The following is a 15,001-nucleotide window of genomic DNA, read 5'->3' on the forward strand; positions in this document are numbered from 1 at the left end:
TCCATGATGATTACAGGATGATAGACCCACTTGGATCGTGTAGGCTAGATATTCCGGTACACATACCTTGGGCAGCAGTAGATGAACTCGAGCCGGAGGCCATCGTGGTGCTGGGGCACACGGCGATGGCGGAGAGTGGGCGAGGTGGAGGTGGAACTTCCAGTGAGCACCACGCTAACCCTAGATCGGTAGGGATTGTAGGTGGGGATTGTGGCAGCGATTAACCTCGTGAATAGCGCCCCGGTCCCCACCTCTGTTTATATAGCGCGGGTCACAGGGGCCCACCAACCATGGTTTGGTTGGGCGCCCCCGATCAGGGCGCGAGTCAGGGGCCCGTTCGACCCGTTGGGCTCGAACGGGAGAGAGATCAACCTAACACAGGAAACTTATTAGGATTTTTTGGCGGGGAGAGGATGAGGGTCAGCAAAGGGTTGTTGGGCTTGGGATACTTTGACTTAATCACTAAACCCAAATAAACATGTGGCACTGCCTTTAGAGACACCACCACTCTCTTTAATCAGGCTTTGCTGGCTTGCCAAACATGACGACTGATCCAATACCCTCAAGAGTTTAGCTGCAAGACTCATGAAAGCAATCTACTACCCGAGAGGTAATTTATTAGATGCCGTATTCGCGAATGAAGCTTCGTCTGTGTGGCATGGTATTGAACATGGCCTGGAGCTGCTAAAAAAAGGTGTCACCTTGAGAGTGGGATATGGTAAGTGCATCAGGGCCTGCGTGGTAATTGCCTTCCTTGAAATTTTGCTCTAAAACCAAGTCCGGGAAGAATGAATGATAGACATATATACAATTATACATACAACTCAAGGTTAAGCCAGCTTGGCATCAGAGTTAGTAATTCCTGGAATGAACAATCACTCAGACAAATCTTCCGTCCGCATGATGTGAGTATCATCCTTAACATAAGCGCTTGATGATTGAAAAGGGGATTTTCCTGCCTGGCATTATGAAAGAATGGCTTTTCTACCGTGATGATTACCTACACATTTGCTTACAGCCTCAAGAATGATGAAAGTGCAAAACCTGGGACAAGTGCGGCGGCAGGTTGCTCAAGAGAGATGTGGAAGCTAATCTGGAACTCCCCTGTGCTGAATAAGGTGAGAATTTTTGCTTGAAGAGTAGCCTGGGACAACGTTTGTCCTGTTTGATTTGGTGCTACAGTGGACTATACTAAAGCCAAAGCTTTGAGAAACAAAATGTGGAAATCCTAGAGCTTTGCTTCCGCGGAGCTGGTCCCAGCATTCTGGACCGGATTGGCTCTTGCTGCTTTTTTTAAGAATTTGCCAGGACAGAAGAGGACTGGTTCTCATGATTTTGTGGAGAGGCTGGCACTTAAGATGTCACCGAAGGAATCTAAGCCGTGAAATCTTGTAGTGAAGACCAATGTTTATGTACCGACAACATATGTTATCGCTTCAGTGATTATAGTCGTCGTCAGGTGGTCTACGGATTTGGATGTATTTTTTTTTACTTCTTGTGTTCTTTGTACTAACTTGACAGTTGAGGACTAGATAGGAAGTTTTCTCAGGAAAAAAACACATGTTACCTAAGTAAAAGAGAAAAGTTCAGTAATGAGTATCTAGAGGGGTTCTTTTAACCATGCTGGTATATAGTGGGCGGGGCCACTGCCCCGTGATCGAGAAGATGAGAGCCTCAAATACTATTTTGCAATGGTAATCCAAGTACTATTATACATTATGTCCAAAAGATTAATGAATATGTGAAAAAAATATCTTAGTTAGCAGAGAAGTCTATAGCACAGACCAATATCGTGTATTGCCTATCTCCCGCCGATAAATACCATACATGTTGTACTAGATCCTACTAACTAGATTTTATATATAATTTCCTGAACAATGTTTTATCCTAGAAACTAGGAGGAGCTCTTGTATACACCACCGGACGAAACTAACTTTTTCCAGATGAGCATATCAAACCATCAAATCTTGTTTATGAGAAGTACAGTCGTAAGCATTTTCATGTTCATCGGTGATTAATATAAATGGTGATATCTAATATAGACCATGCACACGTTATCACTTTATTATTGAACCCACATTGCTAGAAACATTTCCCCATGATTTGATTTATAATGTAGAAGTTTCTATAATTATATGTACCTAAAAATACACAAGAAAACCACTATTAAGATATTAATCAGACCTAAGTTTTATTGATATCCAACATGATGGTGTGAACAATGTTTTATCCTATAAACTAGCAGGAGCTCTTGTATACACCGGAAGAAACCAATATTGTTCTAGATGAGCATATCAAACCATCAAACCTTGTTTATGAGAAGTACAGTCGCAAGCATTTTTCATGTTCATCGATGATTAATATAAATGGCGATATCTAATACGGACCATGCACATGTTATCACAATTATTATTGAACCCACATTGTAAGAAACATTCCCAATGATTTGATTTATAATATACAAGTCTCTATAATTATATGTACCTAAAAATACAGAAGAAAACCACTATTAAGATATTAATCAGACCTAAGTTTAGAGGTATCCAACATGATTAATGTTTTTTAAATATAAATGAACACACACGCGCGCATGTACACTATATAACTTATGTAATTATGAAAAATTATTCAAACATAATTGTTGTTATAACAAATAGGTTAAAATTTATTATTCCAGTAATTGCATTATAACCATATAAAAATCATTATATTTAATATTTTTGAAGAACACTATATTTAATATTTGATTATATTATTATATGGTAAACTATGACACATAGGCATATAATTATGATATAATTTTAAAAAATATAAAAGTTTAGTATAAAAATATTGATAACATCGGAAAATGTTGAGGATTGAAAATCAAAACAAGCTTCACAGATACTTAATTATGAGAAGATGGATTTAGTAATACAAAAACTTATTTTTTCCCTTAATAATGTATCTTTCCTAGAAAGTAATTATTATTCACTAATATATCATCATACAAAATTCTGAAATCCTCTGTAAACTAATAAAGGAAAATAAATTGAGTAACTAATCAGCAAGTTCACGTCATAGCAGAAAATGATAATTGAGTAACTAATTAACAAATTCATATAAAAAGTGCAGTTATTATCTTCTTCCCGCGGTTACATGCCTCTTTTGGAAGCATTAAAAGTTTCTGCCTAGTTGGCCAATTTGGCCGTACACATCAAATCTAACTTTTGTTAAGCCCACCTGAACTACGGCAAACATGTTTAATGTGTCGAGGCATCTTCTGAACATACAAATTAAAAATCAACAAATATTTGTTTTTAGTTCATTCGGGTGATGCATGTGTGGCATAAAACTCAAAACCAAATATCATAAATAAGTTGTGAAACACTTTACTCGAAAATCATGAATATAGGTCGTTTAGTTGCATCACAGAACTATAACATTATGTCAAATTCAAAGCCTGAGCCCGGACCCGAAGGGAGTGTAAATGTTTGAAATTATGCATTATGACTTGAAAATTCCTAGAGATACACATGAACATGAAAATCAAATTACTTGATTGCCATCATAGGACAGAAGAGGACTGGTTCTCATGATTTTGTGGAGAGGATGGCACCTAAGGTGTGATCTTCTTGCACATGGCAAAGTACATGGCAAATTTTCTTCTTGGAACGAAATGGAGGACCACCAGGGCAATGTAGTTTGGGCACTATGCCGCGCGGTGCCAAGATGTACACACAGTCGGGCACTGGAGAAGAGGAGGCATTGACGTGTATGTATGGGTTGCATTCAGTCCATAACGACACACATAATGCTTCAGTAATCTAACTTTGGAATCTTACAATTTATACGTGGTAGAAGTCGAGATTGTGGTGTATTTACCCTGAGAACTGAGATAAATGGAGTTTGAAGACCTTTGACCTTGTTTCAAGCTTTGGCCAGGACTAGCATTCTGGCTGGGACATGTCCTACCAAGATTTGCTTGCCTTGCCTTAGACTATGTGAACTGTTTTGATATAGTTGAATGAATGAAATCTCATTCTTCCCCTCAAAAAAAAGAAGAAAGAAAAATGGTTTGTGGAATGAACAGTCTTTCTTTTTATAGTGCAAGTGCAAAGCATCACTCATTAACTCCGTTGTGTTCTGATATGCTCTCCCTCCGTTGAAAATTTCAAAAGAAAACAGAAAAGAAAGATATGCTCTCCAGGACAGTTTGGAGTCACACACGTCTGACACAGAAGAATTGGTACACTAGACTTGTCTTCCTATCTTCTGTGCTTCAAAATATCTCATGACGCATACGTATCAAGTCTCAAGTACCCTGGTTCTCCCCAACATTATTCCTAGTAGAGTACCCGCGTGGTGCTTCAGGAGAACACAATATCATTTAAATCAAAAATGTCTTTACTATGTTTTGAAGAGGCCAAAACTACTTGCACACATTCATGTTCACACAATTAATTGATTTTTTTAATATTATTTAGGACATCTCCAACGCTGCCCCCGAACCGGACACCATATCAGTTCACGGGCCGGTGAGGAACAGTCCACGGACATTATTGCGGGAGCCGGACATCCAATCCCGCTCGCATACATTTCAACGCAGATTTCCGGATGAAATTCATGCAAACCAGATGTTTTTCATATAAACCGAACCAAAAACATTTACATTTCGGACATATTTCAACTAAACTCTAACAAACTAGGCTAGGTTATTCTAACCTAGTTTTTCGCTGGCCATGGCAGAGCCCGTTTCCCACGACATGTCTTCCCCATGTCCCCCAACAAGCTCTCCCGACCGTCGTCAGCCCCGGAGCTAAATGCTCAGCAGGAGGGGTAGAATAGCCTTCGCTTTCGGGAAGACCAGATCAGTAGTTGGTTTTTGGGTAGGGAGATGATCCCGTGGCCTACGCCCCCACGAAACGGGTAAGTCACCGGCTGTGTAACCCGACAAGACAATGGCAGTGTCCTTCCTAGGACCCAAGCGAGGGCGGCCTCCCATGGTCTAGTTTTTCTCGTTGTCGCTGGCGGCCGCAGACGTGCCAACTTCATTATCGTGGCGGCGGGGCGCAACCGACGTGGAGTTGGTGACGTTGTCTTTGGTGCCCCAGTAAAATTCCTCCGCCGCCGTGTCAATCTCCATGAACATGGCTTCTTTCTCAGCCTGCCGGACGCGGCACCGCCATCGCTTGCGGCGGATTTGGTGGGTGGCGGCATAGGACAACCTGGACGGGCTAGACGACCCATGGTGATGCCAGTCTGGAATGGCGATGGCGGTGGTGCCGGCTCCGGAGAGCTTGCCGGCAAGCAAGCCTCTACCCGGCTGGCTCCGCGGGCCACCCAGCCGACTGCAATGCCGAAGAGTTCCTTCTCCTACTCGCTGGAGAGGCTGTCTCATAGGGCTCTAGAGCTCGAGGCCATGGCGCGTGCTGCAAAGAGGAGATGGAGAGTGGAGTGCGGTGCGGCTGTTGCCCGACACTTGACCATGTTTAAATAGCGGGTGGATGCCAATGCGAGGTGTTTAATGTTGGCCAGCATGCGGACGGACGTGTGGCACTCGGTGCGCCAAAGTAGGTTCCTCGGTAGACCACTGGTTTAAAGGACGTAGGCAGATGGACGGATGATATTTCAATGCGGAGCGAAGACGCGTGCAACATGCGAGGCTCTTGGACGGTGCATGCTTCAATGTCGTCTCCAGTGAGAGGTCATGTCTGCTCTCGGTCGGCATGAATGCGAAACTGACCTCTCTGGGCAGGAAATGGCGCGGGACCCCTCCGATCCCCCAACGGTTTGGTTCCGATTTACGGGAAAAAGACGCCTGGACCGCCAGCAGACAAAGACAAGCCCACGTTGGATGACAAAACGCAGTCTGAATGAATGCGGGTGGTTTGAGGGTCCGTATTGGAGATGTCCTTAGTAAACTTTACTACTCCCTCCATTCCACAATATCAGTGATATAATTTTTAGCGATTTCAGTGACATAATTTTTGCTCCCGCCACAGTCGGTCTTGTTGGTTAAATTTATGGTCAAACTTAGATCTCGGAAAACGCGGGCGCACTATATTGTGGAATGGAGGGAGTATGATGGAATGAAGACTGCATGTACTTGGATGACAAAATATTTCATGACCGCGGAAGCCATCCAATGCCGCCCTGTATCGGTCCACGAGTCGGTTCAGACGCGATTTCTCCTGCAAAACGGAGATAAAAGTGGGGAAGATTTGGGGATTCTGGACACGCGAAACATACGAATATGATACCCCGGGCCTACCCAAAACCCGTGCCGGACCCCGCGACTCCATCCTCCCCATTTTCTCTTCTTCCTTATTTTTCTCTTGCCGTCGCCGCCGCTCCACCACCCGGCCACCACGCCAGACTCCAGCCGGAAATCTGCGTCCCCGTCACCTCCGGCGATCCAGCAGGGCTCCCCGCCGCTTCTCCTCCGTCTCCGTTCAACCCTGTCCTCCGACTGCCCCGCTAGGTACCATCGTCTACCATGCCCGACAACTGTTGGATGAATCGCCGAAGCTGAAAACAGTTGTCCCTTCTTCTTTGTAGCAATGGATTCCAATTTGGAGTACATATACGAGTAGTATGTTGAGTCCTTCGATGGTTCGTAGGACGAGGAGGAGTACTCCGATGAGAAGGCGATGATGCAGGCGGTCCTTGAAGACGCGGAGCGTGCGGAGGAGCATGTTCTCAATTTCAAGGGCTCGATCAAGGGTCGTCGTGTGCTCAATCGCAACAGGGCGCGCGAGCATTTGACACTGATGGCCGACTACTTTGCCCCCGATGCACTCTTCGTTGACCATTTTCGCCGGCGTTTTTGGATGCGCAAGACCGTCTCGATCGTTTGTACCATGGAGTCCGGTCGTACGATGACTACTTCATCCTGAAGAAGGACGTCGTGGGAACGATTGGCTTCTCTGGTTACTAGAAGTGCACGGCCGCACTCTAGATGCTTGCATATGGCACGACCGTTGATTCATAGGACGAGTACCTACGGATGTCTGAGAGCACATGCGGAGATGCCATGGTCCGGTTTGCAACTGCCGTGGTCGAGGTGTTCGGACCTCAGTACCTGAGAGAACCAACTGTGGCAGACACCGAGAGGCTTCTGGCAATCTTAGAAGCAAGAGGGTGGCCAGGTTTGCTTGGATATCTTGACTGCATGCATTCGAAATGGAAGAACTACTCGAAGGCTTTACAAAGGCAATATCGGGGTCATGTTAAGAAGCCCACCATCATTCTTGAAGCAGTTGCATCATAGGATCTTTGGATTTGGAATGTTTTGTTTGGCATGCCCGGGTCTCACAATGACATCAATGTGCTGCAACAATCGTTGTGTTTGCGAGGCTGACTGAAGGAAAAGCTCCTCCTTACCACTATACTGTCAACGGACATGAGTACAACATGGACTACTATCTGGTTGATGGTATCTATCCTCCATGCTAACTTTGTTGGCACCATCTCAAACCCAGTTGGCTAGAAAAAAACTCACTTTGCCCAAAGAAAAGAAGCAACTAGAAAGGATGTCGAGAGGGCATTTGAACTTCGGTGCCCTTTGCATGCGGCTAATTGATCGTGCGGACTGAGAAAAAAATCCGAAAGGCCGGATGTATGCGGCTGGCGTTGGATGGCTGCCTCCCGCATCCATGTCCCCGGATTGGTCCCCCATGTCCGCGTACGGATGCGGGAGGTTTTTTGCGGGTTGCCGTTGGAGATGCCCTAACTATGGTTGTATACCGGAAATCCGATGGTGTTCCCAGGAGCGCGCGCTCCTGCACGTGAAAACATTTTTTGAAATATCAAAAAAAATCCAACAAAAATTCTATGTGTTCTTTGTCACATCCAAATGCTACATACAAATTTGTAGGGAAAAAGATTAAATATTTTGGCATGTGCAAAAAAAAACACCAAATGTTACCTTAAAATGTCACCCTAAATTTGTGTTTTTCACCGACGAAACAACACTGCTCAGTTTGACATGAAAATTTTCAAGGATGCTTGTGACACTAACACGAACATCTAAAAAAAAATTCAGAATTTTTTAAAAACATTACTATATTTTTTGTTTACTATTCACACGGGAGCGCGCGCTCCCGAAAGCCAAAACGCCATTCTCGTTGTATCCTACGTACCTGCCGTTATTCCTGAGAAAACATGCTTGATAAGTTTGTGTTGTCTTCACAAGAAAGACGAGTTAGAGTGACCGGAATAGCAGCATTTTGTATATTGATTCCCTTTTTCTTTGGGAAACGTTTTAATCCGGCGGACCGGCCGAAGCTTCGGCCGGTCGACTCGCTCTGTCACGCGTGTACGCTCATGTACGAGAGCCACGTCCACACGTGGGTCCACTCACAATCGCCCACTTCCCTTATCCTCTCACGGGTGCTGCTGGCCACACAATCAATCGCACATCCATCTTTTTCTTCCACCTCCTGCGACGCCGATGCTCCCACCGCTCCTCCTCTTTTTTTCCGCTGTCATTTGGTGTGCTGCCGCCGCGAGCGTTGCCGTGGAGCCGAAGCGGCCACCAGCAGATCAGCAGCCGTGCCTGCTACATCGGACATCCTCACTTTTTTGCAGCAATCGGTTAGTGGGTGTAGAGGAATGGGATGCAACTCTCAATGTATTGATGGGTGCATATGCACAAGTATATATAGTACATAGGGCAAGTCATATCCTTAACTATACAAAAGGAGGAGACTTGGAGTACAAGAATACATGTGCTAAATACATATCTCAACACCCCCCGCAGTCGAAGCGACACCATTGCTGACGCAAAGACTGGACCGGAATTCCTCGAAAGACGTCGTAGGCAAGCGTTTGGTCATGATGTCGGCAAATTGTTGGGAGGTGGGTACGTGTAGGACACGAACATGGCCAAGAGCCACCTGATCCCGAACAAAATGGATATCAAGCTCAATGTGCTTGGTGCGACGATGATGAACCGGGTTGGCGGAGAGGTAAACGGCGGAGACGTTGTCGCAGTAGACGACCGTGGCCTTCTCAACAGGACACGAGAGCTCGTGAAGAAGCTGACGAAGCCAGGAACACTCAGTAAGAACGTTAGCCACAACGCGATACTCAGCCTCGGCGCTAGACCGCGAGACAGTGGGCTGCCGCTTGGACGACCAGGGTCCAAGGAAGATGCAGTAACCCGAAGTAGAGCGACGGGTGTCCGGGCAGCCAGCCCAGTCGGCGTCGGAGTAGGCGACCAAATCAGTGGCAGTGGAGGCGCGCAGAGTAAGACCAAGATCCATAGCACCATGGATGTAGCGAAGAATCCGCTTAACGGCAGTCCAGTGAACGTCTCGAGGAGCATGCATATGCAGGCAGACCTGCTGAACCGCGTACTAAAGCTCCGGCCGAGTGAGAGTGAGGTACTGGAGAGCACCAACAATGGACCGGTAGAAGGCAGCATCCGGAGCGGGAGTACCATCAATAGCGGAGAGCTTGGCCTTCGTGTCGACAGGCGTGGTGGCTGGTTTGCAGTTAAGCATCCCAGCACGGTCGAGGAGCTCATGAGCGTACTTCCGTTGATGAAGGAAGAAACCATCAGGACGACGCACCACCTCAACACCGAAGAAGTAGTGTAACGGACCCAGGTCCTTGATGGCAAACTCAGCACGGAGACGATCCGTAAGCCGGCGAAGGAGCTCAGAAGTGCATGCTGTCAGGATGATGTCGTCGACATAGAGAAGCAGATACGCCGTGTCGGTGCCCTGGTGATAAACAAACAGCGAAGCATCGGAGCGTGTAGAGCGGAAGCCGAGTTGATGAAGAAACGCTGCGATGCGCTGGTACTAGGCACGAGGAGCCTGCTTGAGCCCATATAATGAGCGCGAGAGCAGGCACACATGATCAGGACATGCCGGATCAACAAACCCCGTGGGCTGCTGACAGAAGACCTGCTCCTCAAGATGACCATGGAGGAAAGCGTTGGAGACGTCCATCTGATGAACCGGCCAGGCACGAGAAACCGCCAACTGTAAAACAGTGCGGATCGTCCCAGGCTTGACAATCGGAGCGAAGGTGTCGGTGAAGTCCACACCGGCGCGTTGCCGGAAACCACGAACAACCCAACGCGCCTTGTAGCAATCAAGAGTGCCGTCGGGACGAAGCTTGTGTTTGAATACCCACTTCCCGGTGATCACATTGGCGCGCCGGGGACGGGGAACAAGCTGCCAAGTCCGGTTCCGTTGCAAAGCGTCGAACTCCTCCCGCATCGCGGCCATCCAGAGGGGATCGCGAAGAGCGGCCCGAACCGAGGACGGCAGCGGAGAGGGAGCGGATGTGGAGGCGGTGCAGACGTAGTCATCCGCATAACGCGAGCTCGGTCGGAAGACACCGGTGCGCGAGCGCGTGACGAGCCCGGCCATCGGAGCAGCCGCGGGTGGCGGCGAGGCTGCAGGTGCACCGCCAGAAACCGCCGCGGCATCCACAGCGTCCACAGGAGAAGCGGGCCGAGCCGGAGACGAGGCCGCGGCATTGGGAGAACAAGGCGGCGTCGGGGCAGCGGTCGCGCCAGCAGGCGACCGAGGCAGGGTCGGGGCGGGCGACCGAGGCGGGGTCGGGGCAGCGCAGGAGAGGCCGGCCCAGCAGGCGTCCCAACATGCGGCCCAGCATGCATGGCGGAGGACCGGGACGACGTCGACGCGGCTCCAGGCGACGAGGGCGTGGAGCCGAAGGAGAGAGCCGCGGACGTCCCCGATCCGGAGGAGGGCGCCGCGGGCGGGGGCGCCGGAGCACCAAGGCCGGCAGTGGGCGGCGGCGTGGAGGAGAACCCGCCGCGGGAGGGGAAGACGGCGCCACCTGTTCTTGTGCAAAGGGAAACACAAGCTCATCAAAGTACACGTGCCGTGAGGTGATGACACGGTGAGACATGGGGTCATAGCAGCGATAACCCTTAGTGTTGGCCGGGTAACCAAGGAAGACACATGGAACGGATCGAGGAGCGAGTTTATGAGATGTGGTGGCGGTGGTGTTGGGATAACAACGGCAACCGAAAATACGGAGACCATCGTAGGAGGGAGGAGTGCCATATAAGAGATGGTGGGGCGCATAGTTCCAGCGCGGACATGGTCGGAGGTTAAGGAGTAGGGTGGCGGTGGCGAGGGCGTCGGGCCAGAACCGAGAAGGCATGTAGGCATGGAAAAGAAGGGTACGCACACACTCATTGAGGGTGCGAAGGATGCGCTCGGCATGGCCATTCTGCTGGGAGGTGTACAGACACGTGAGGCGAAACACAGTGCCGTGGGAGGAAAGAAGATGGCCAATGGTGAGGTTGTCGAATTCTTTCCCGTTGTCGGTTTGAAGTGCGAGTATGGGTCGCCCGAACTGTGTGGAAATATAAGCATAAAATGCGATGAGGGTGGCTGCAACATCGGATTTCCTACGAAGAGGAAATGTCCACACAAAGTGAGAGTAATCATCCAGTATAACAAGATAGTAAAGATAACCAGAATTACTGGGTACTGGAGATGTCCATACATCGCTGTGAATTAACTCAAACGGAAAAGAAGCAACTGTGGAAGAGGAAATAAACGGAAGGCGAACATGTTTGCCTAACCGGCAGGCTTCACAGGAGTGAGCGGCCGTTTTATTACATGAAAAAGAAAATCCTCTCATTATTTGACGATGTGAAGAAGTGCTAGGATGCCCGAGACGAGCATGCCAAAGATCGAGCCGGCGGAAAGAGCTCGAGGACCACCCGGAGATGACGGCGACTGAACTGGGTAGAGGTCGCCGGGACTGTCACAACGGTGAAGAATCATCCTGGTGCGAGCGTCCTTAACAGAAAAGCCAACTTCGTCAAATTCCACAGTTACAGAATTATCACGAGAAAGATTACGAACAGAAACTAAGTTCTGAATAAGATTAGGAGAAACAATGACATTATTAAGAGAGAGAGGTCTAGAGTTAGAGGGAAAGGGTGCAGAACCGACATGAGAGATGGAAAGACCAACACCGTTGCCGATGATGATGCGAGAGGGAGTGGAAGTGGGATGGACGGAGGAGAGGTTACCCGGATGAGAGGACATATGAGCGGTGGCACCGGAGTCCATGATCCAATCGCCGCCACCACCAGAGTAGGGTGGCAGCTGCTGCAGCGCCGCTAGGAGGGCCGGGTCATAGTAGGGGGCGCCGTACACGCCGTAAGAGGGCGAGATAGGAGGGGCGGGAGCGCCGCCGTAGGCGCCGAGAGGCGCGGCCAGGAGCACCTGGTGCGTGCTCGGGCGGGGGCCAAGGATGCCCGGGGCGGGGGGCCGCGGCACCGGCATGCTGTATGCGTGCACGACCCCCGTCCAGGGATTGTAGCCGCCGGCCCAGGGTGGCGGGGGCTGCTGCTGGGGAGGTGGACCGCCGCCGCCACCTTTCCCTCCTCCTTAGCGTTGACCACTGCAACCGCGGCGACGATTGCCGCCGTTCCCACCGTTGCGCGGTGGTTGGGGCGGCTGGGGCACTGGCGTGGGCTGCGGGACAGCCGGAGGGCGAGGCGCCGAGGGTGGTGTAGAGGCGCCGTTGGAGAGGCCGGCAGCGAGAGCGGTGTGGATGGCACGGGTGCGGAGGTGCTTCATCCGCCGCTCCTCAAGACGAAGATAGGCCACCGCCCGCTCGTCAGTAGGGTTGGCCATGAGGGTGAGGTTGGAGGCGGCGTTGCGGAAGTCCTCATTGAGGCCGGCGGTGAGTGTCGAGAGGAGGAGCTCGTTGCCCACCTTGAACCCGACGTCCTTGAGCTGTTCGGAGAGGGTCTTGTGCCGGAGACAGTTGGCGTCGATGGTGTGGAGTCGTTTTGATGACACCCAAAAAATTCCTGCTGCAAGAAAACAATCCGCTGAAGCTTGTTGTCGGTGAAGAGGCCATTGATCTTGGTCCACACCGTGTAGGCATCGTCCCCATCGCGAACGACGCTGTGGAAGATGTCCGGAGAGATGGTGAGGAAGAACCACCGGATGAGGGTGGCGTCGATGGCGAGCCAGTTGGCGTCGTGGTTGCCGGTGAAGAAGTTGGCGAGACCGTCCACGTGATCACGAAGGTTGTACTTGTTGGAAATATGCCCTAGAGGAAATAATAAATTGGTTATTATTATATTTCCTTGTTCATGATAATCGTTTATTATCCATGCTAGAATTGTATTGATAGGAAACTCAGATACATGTGTGGATACATAGACAACACCATGTCCCTAGTAAGCCTCTAGTTGACTAGCTCGTTGATCAATAGATGGTTACGGTTTCCTGACCATGGACATTGGATGTCGTTGATAACGGGATCACATCATTAGGAGAATGATGTGATGGACAAGACCCAATCCTAAGCCTAGCACAAGATCATGTAGTTCGTTTGCTAAGAGCTTTTCTAATGTCAAGTATCATTTCCTTAGACCATGAGATTGTGCAACTCCCGGATACCGTAGGAATGCTTTGGGTGTACCAAACGTCACAACGTAACTGGGTGGCTATAAAGGTGCACTACAGGTATCTCCGAAAGTGTCTGTTGGGTTGGCACGAATCGAGACTGGGATTTGTCACTCCGTGTAAACGGAGAGGTATCTCTGGGCCCACTCGGTAGGACATCATCATAATGTGCACAATGTGACCAAGGAGTTGATCACGGGATGATGTGTTACGGAACGAGTAAAGAGACTTGCCGGTAACGAGATTGAATAAGGTATCGGGATACCGACGATCGAATCTCGGGCAAGTACCATACCGGTAGACAAAGGGAATTGTATACGGGATTGATTGAATCCTCAACATCGTGGTTCATCCGATGAGATCATCGAGGAGCATGTGGGAGCCAACATGGGTATCCAGATCCCGCTGTTGGTTATTGACCGGAGAGTCGTCTCGGTCATGTCTGCGTGTCTCCCGAACCCGTAGGGTCTACACACTTAAGGTTCGGTGACGCTAGGGTTGTAGAGATATTAGTAGGCGGTAACCCGAAAGTTGTTCGGAGTCCCGGATGAGATCCCGGACGTCACGAGGAGTTTCGGAATGGTCCGGAGGTAAAGATTTATATATGGGAAGTCTTATTTTTGTCGCCGGAAAAGTTTCTTGCATTATCGGTATTGTACCGGGAGTGCCGAAAGGGGTCCGGGGGTCCACCAAGGGGGTCCACCAGCCCCGGGGGGCCACATGGGCTGTAGGGGTGTGCGCCTTGGCCTATATGGGCCAAGGGCACCCGCCCCAAGAGGCCCATGCGCCAAGAGATAAGGGAAAGGGAGAGTCCTAAAGGGGGAAGGCACCTCCGAGGTGCCTTGGGGAGGTTGGACTCCTCCCTGGCCGCACCCTTCCTTGGAGGAAGGGCCAAGGCTGCGCCCCCCCTCTCCCTTGGCCCTATATATAGTGGGGGGAAGGGAGGGCAGCAAACCTAAGCCCTGGCGCCTCCCTCTCCCTCCCGTGACACCTCTTCCTCCCCGCTTGCGCTTGGCGAAGCCCTGCCGGGATCCCGCTACTCCCACCACCACGCCGTCGTGCTGCTGGATCTCCATCAACCTCTCCTCCCCCCTTGCTGGATCAAGAAGGAGGAGACGTCGCTGCTCCGTACGTGTGTTGAACGCGGAGGTGCCGTCTGTTCGGCGCTAGGATCATCGGTAATTTGGATCACGACGAGTACGACTCCATCAACCCCGTTCTCTTGAACGCTTCCGCTCGCGATCTACAAGGGTATGTAGATGCACTCCTTCCCTCTCGTTGCCAGTAAACTCCATAGATTGATCTTGGTGATGCGTAGAAAATTTTGAATTTCTGCTACGTTCCCCAACAGTGGTATCAGAGGTAGGTCTATGCGTAGTTTCTATGCATGAGTAGAACACAAAGTAGTTGTGGGCGTCGATTTTGTCAATTTACTTGCCGTTACTAGTCTTATCTTGATTTGGCGGCATCGTGGGATGTAGCGGCCCGGACCGACCTTACACGTACTCTTACGTGAGACAGGTTCCACTGACTGACATGCACTAGTTGCATAAGGTGGCTAGCGGGTGTCTGTCTCTCCCACTTTAGTCGGATCG

The sequence above is a fragment of the Triticum aestivum genome, chromosome 5D, assembly GCF_018294505.1.
Source record: "Triticum aestivum cultivar Chinese Spring chromosome 5D, IWGSC CS RefSeq v2.1, whole genome shotgun sequence".
Classification (NCBI taxonomy): domain Eukaryota; kingdom Viridiplantae; phylum Streptophyta; class Magnoliopsida; order Poales; family Poaceae; genus Triticum; species Triticum aestivum.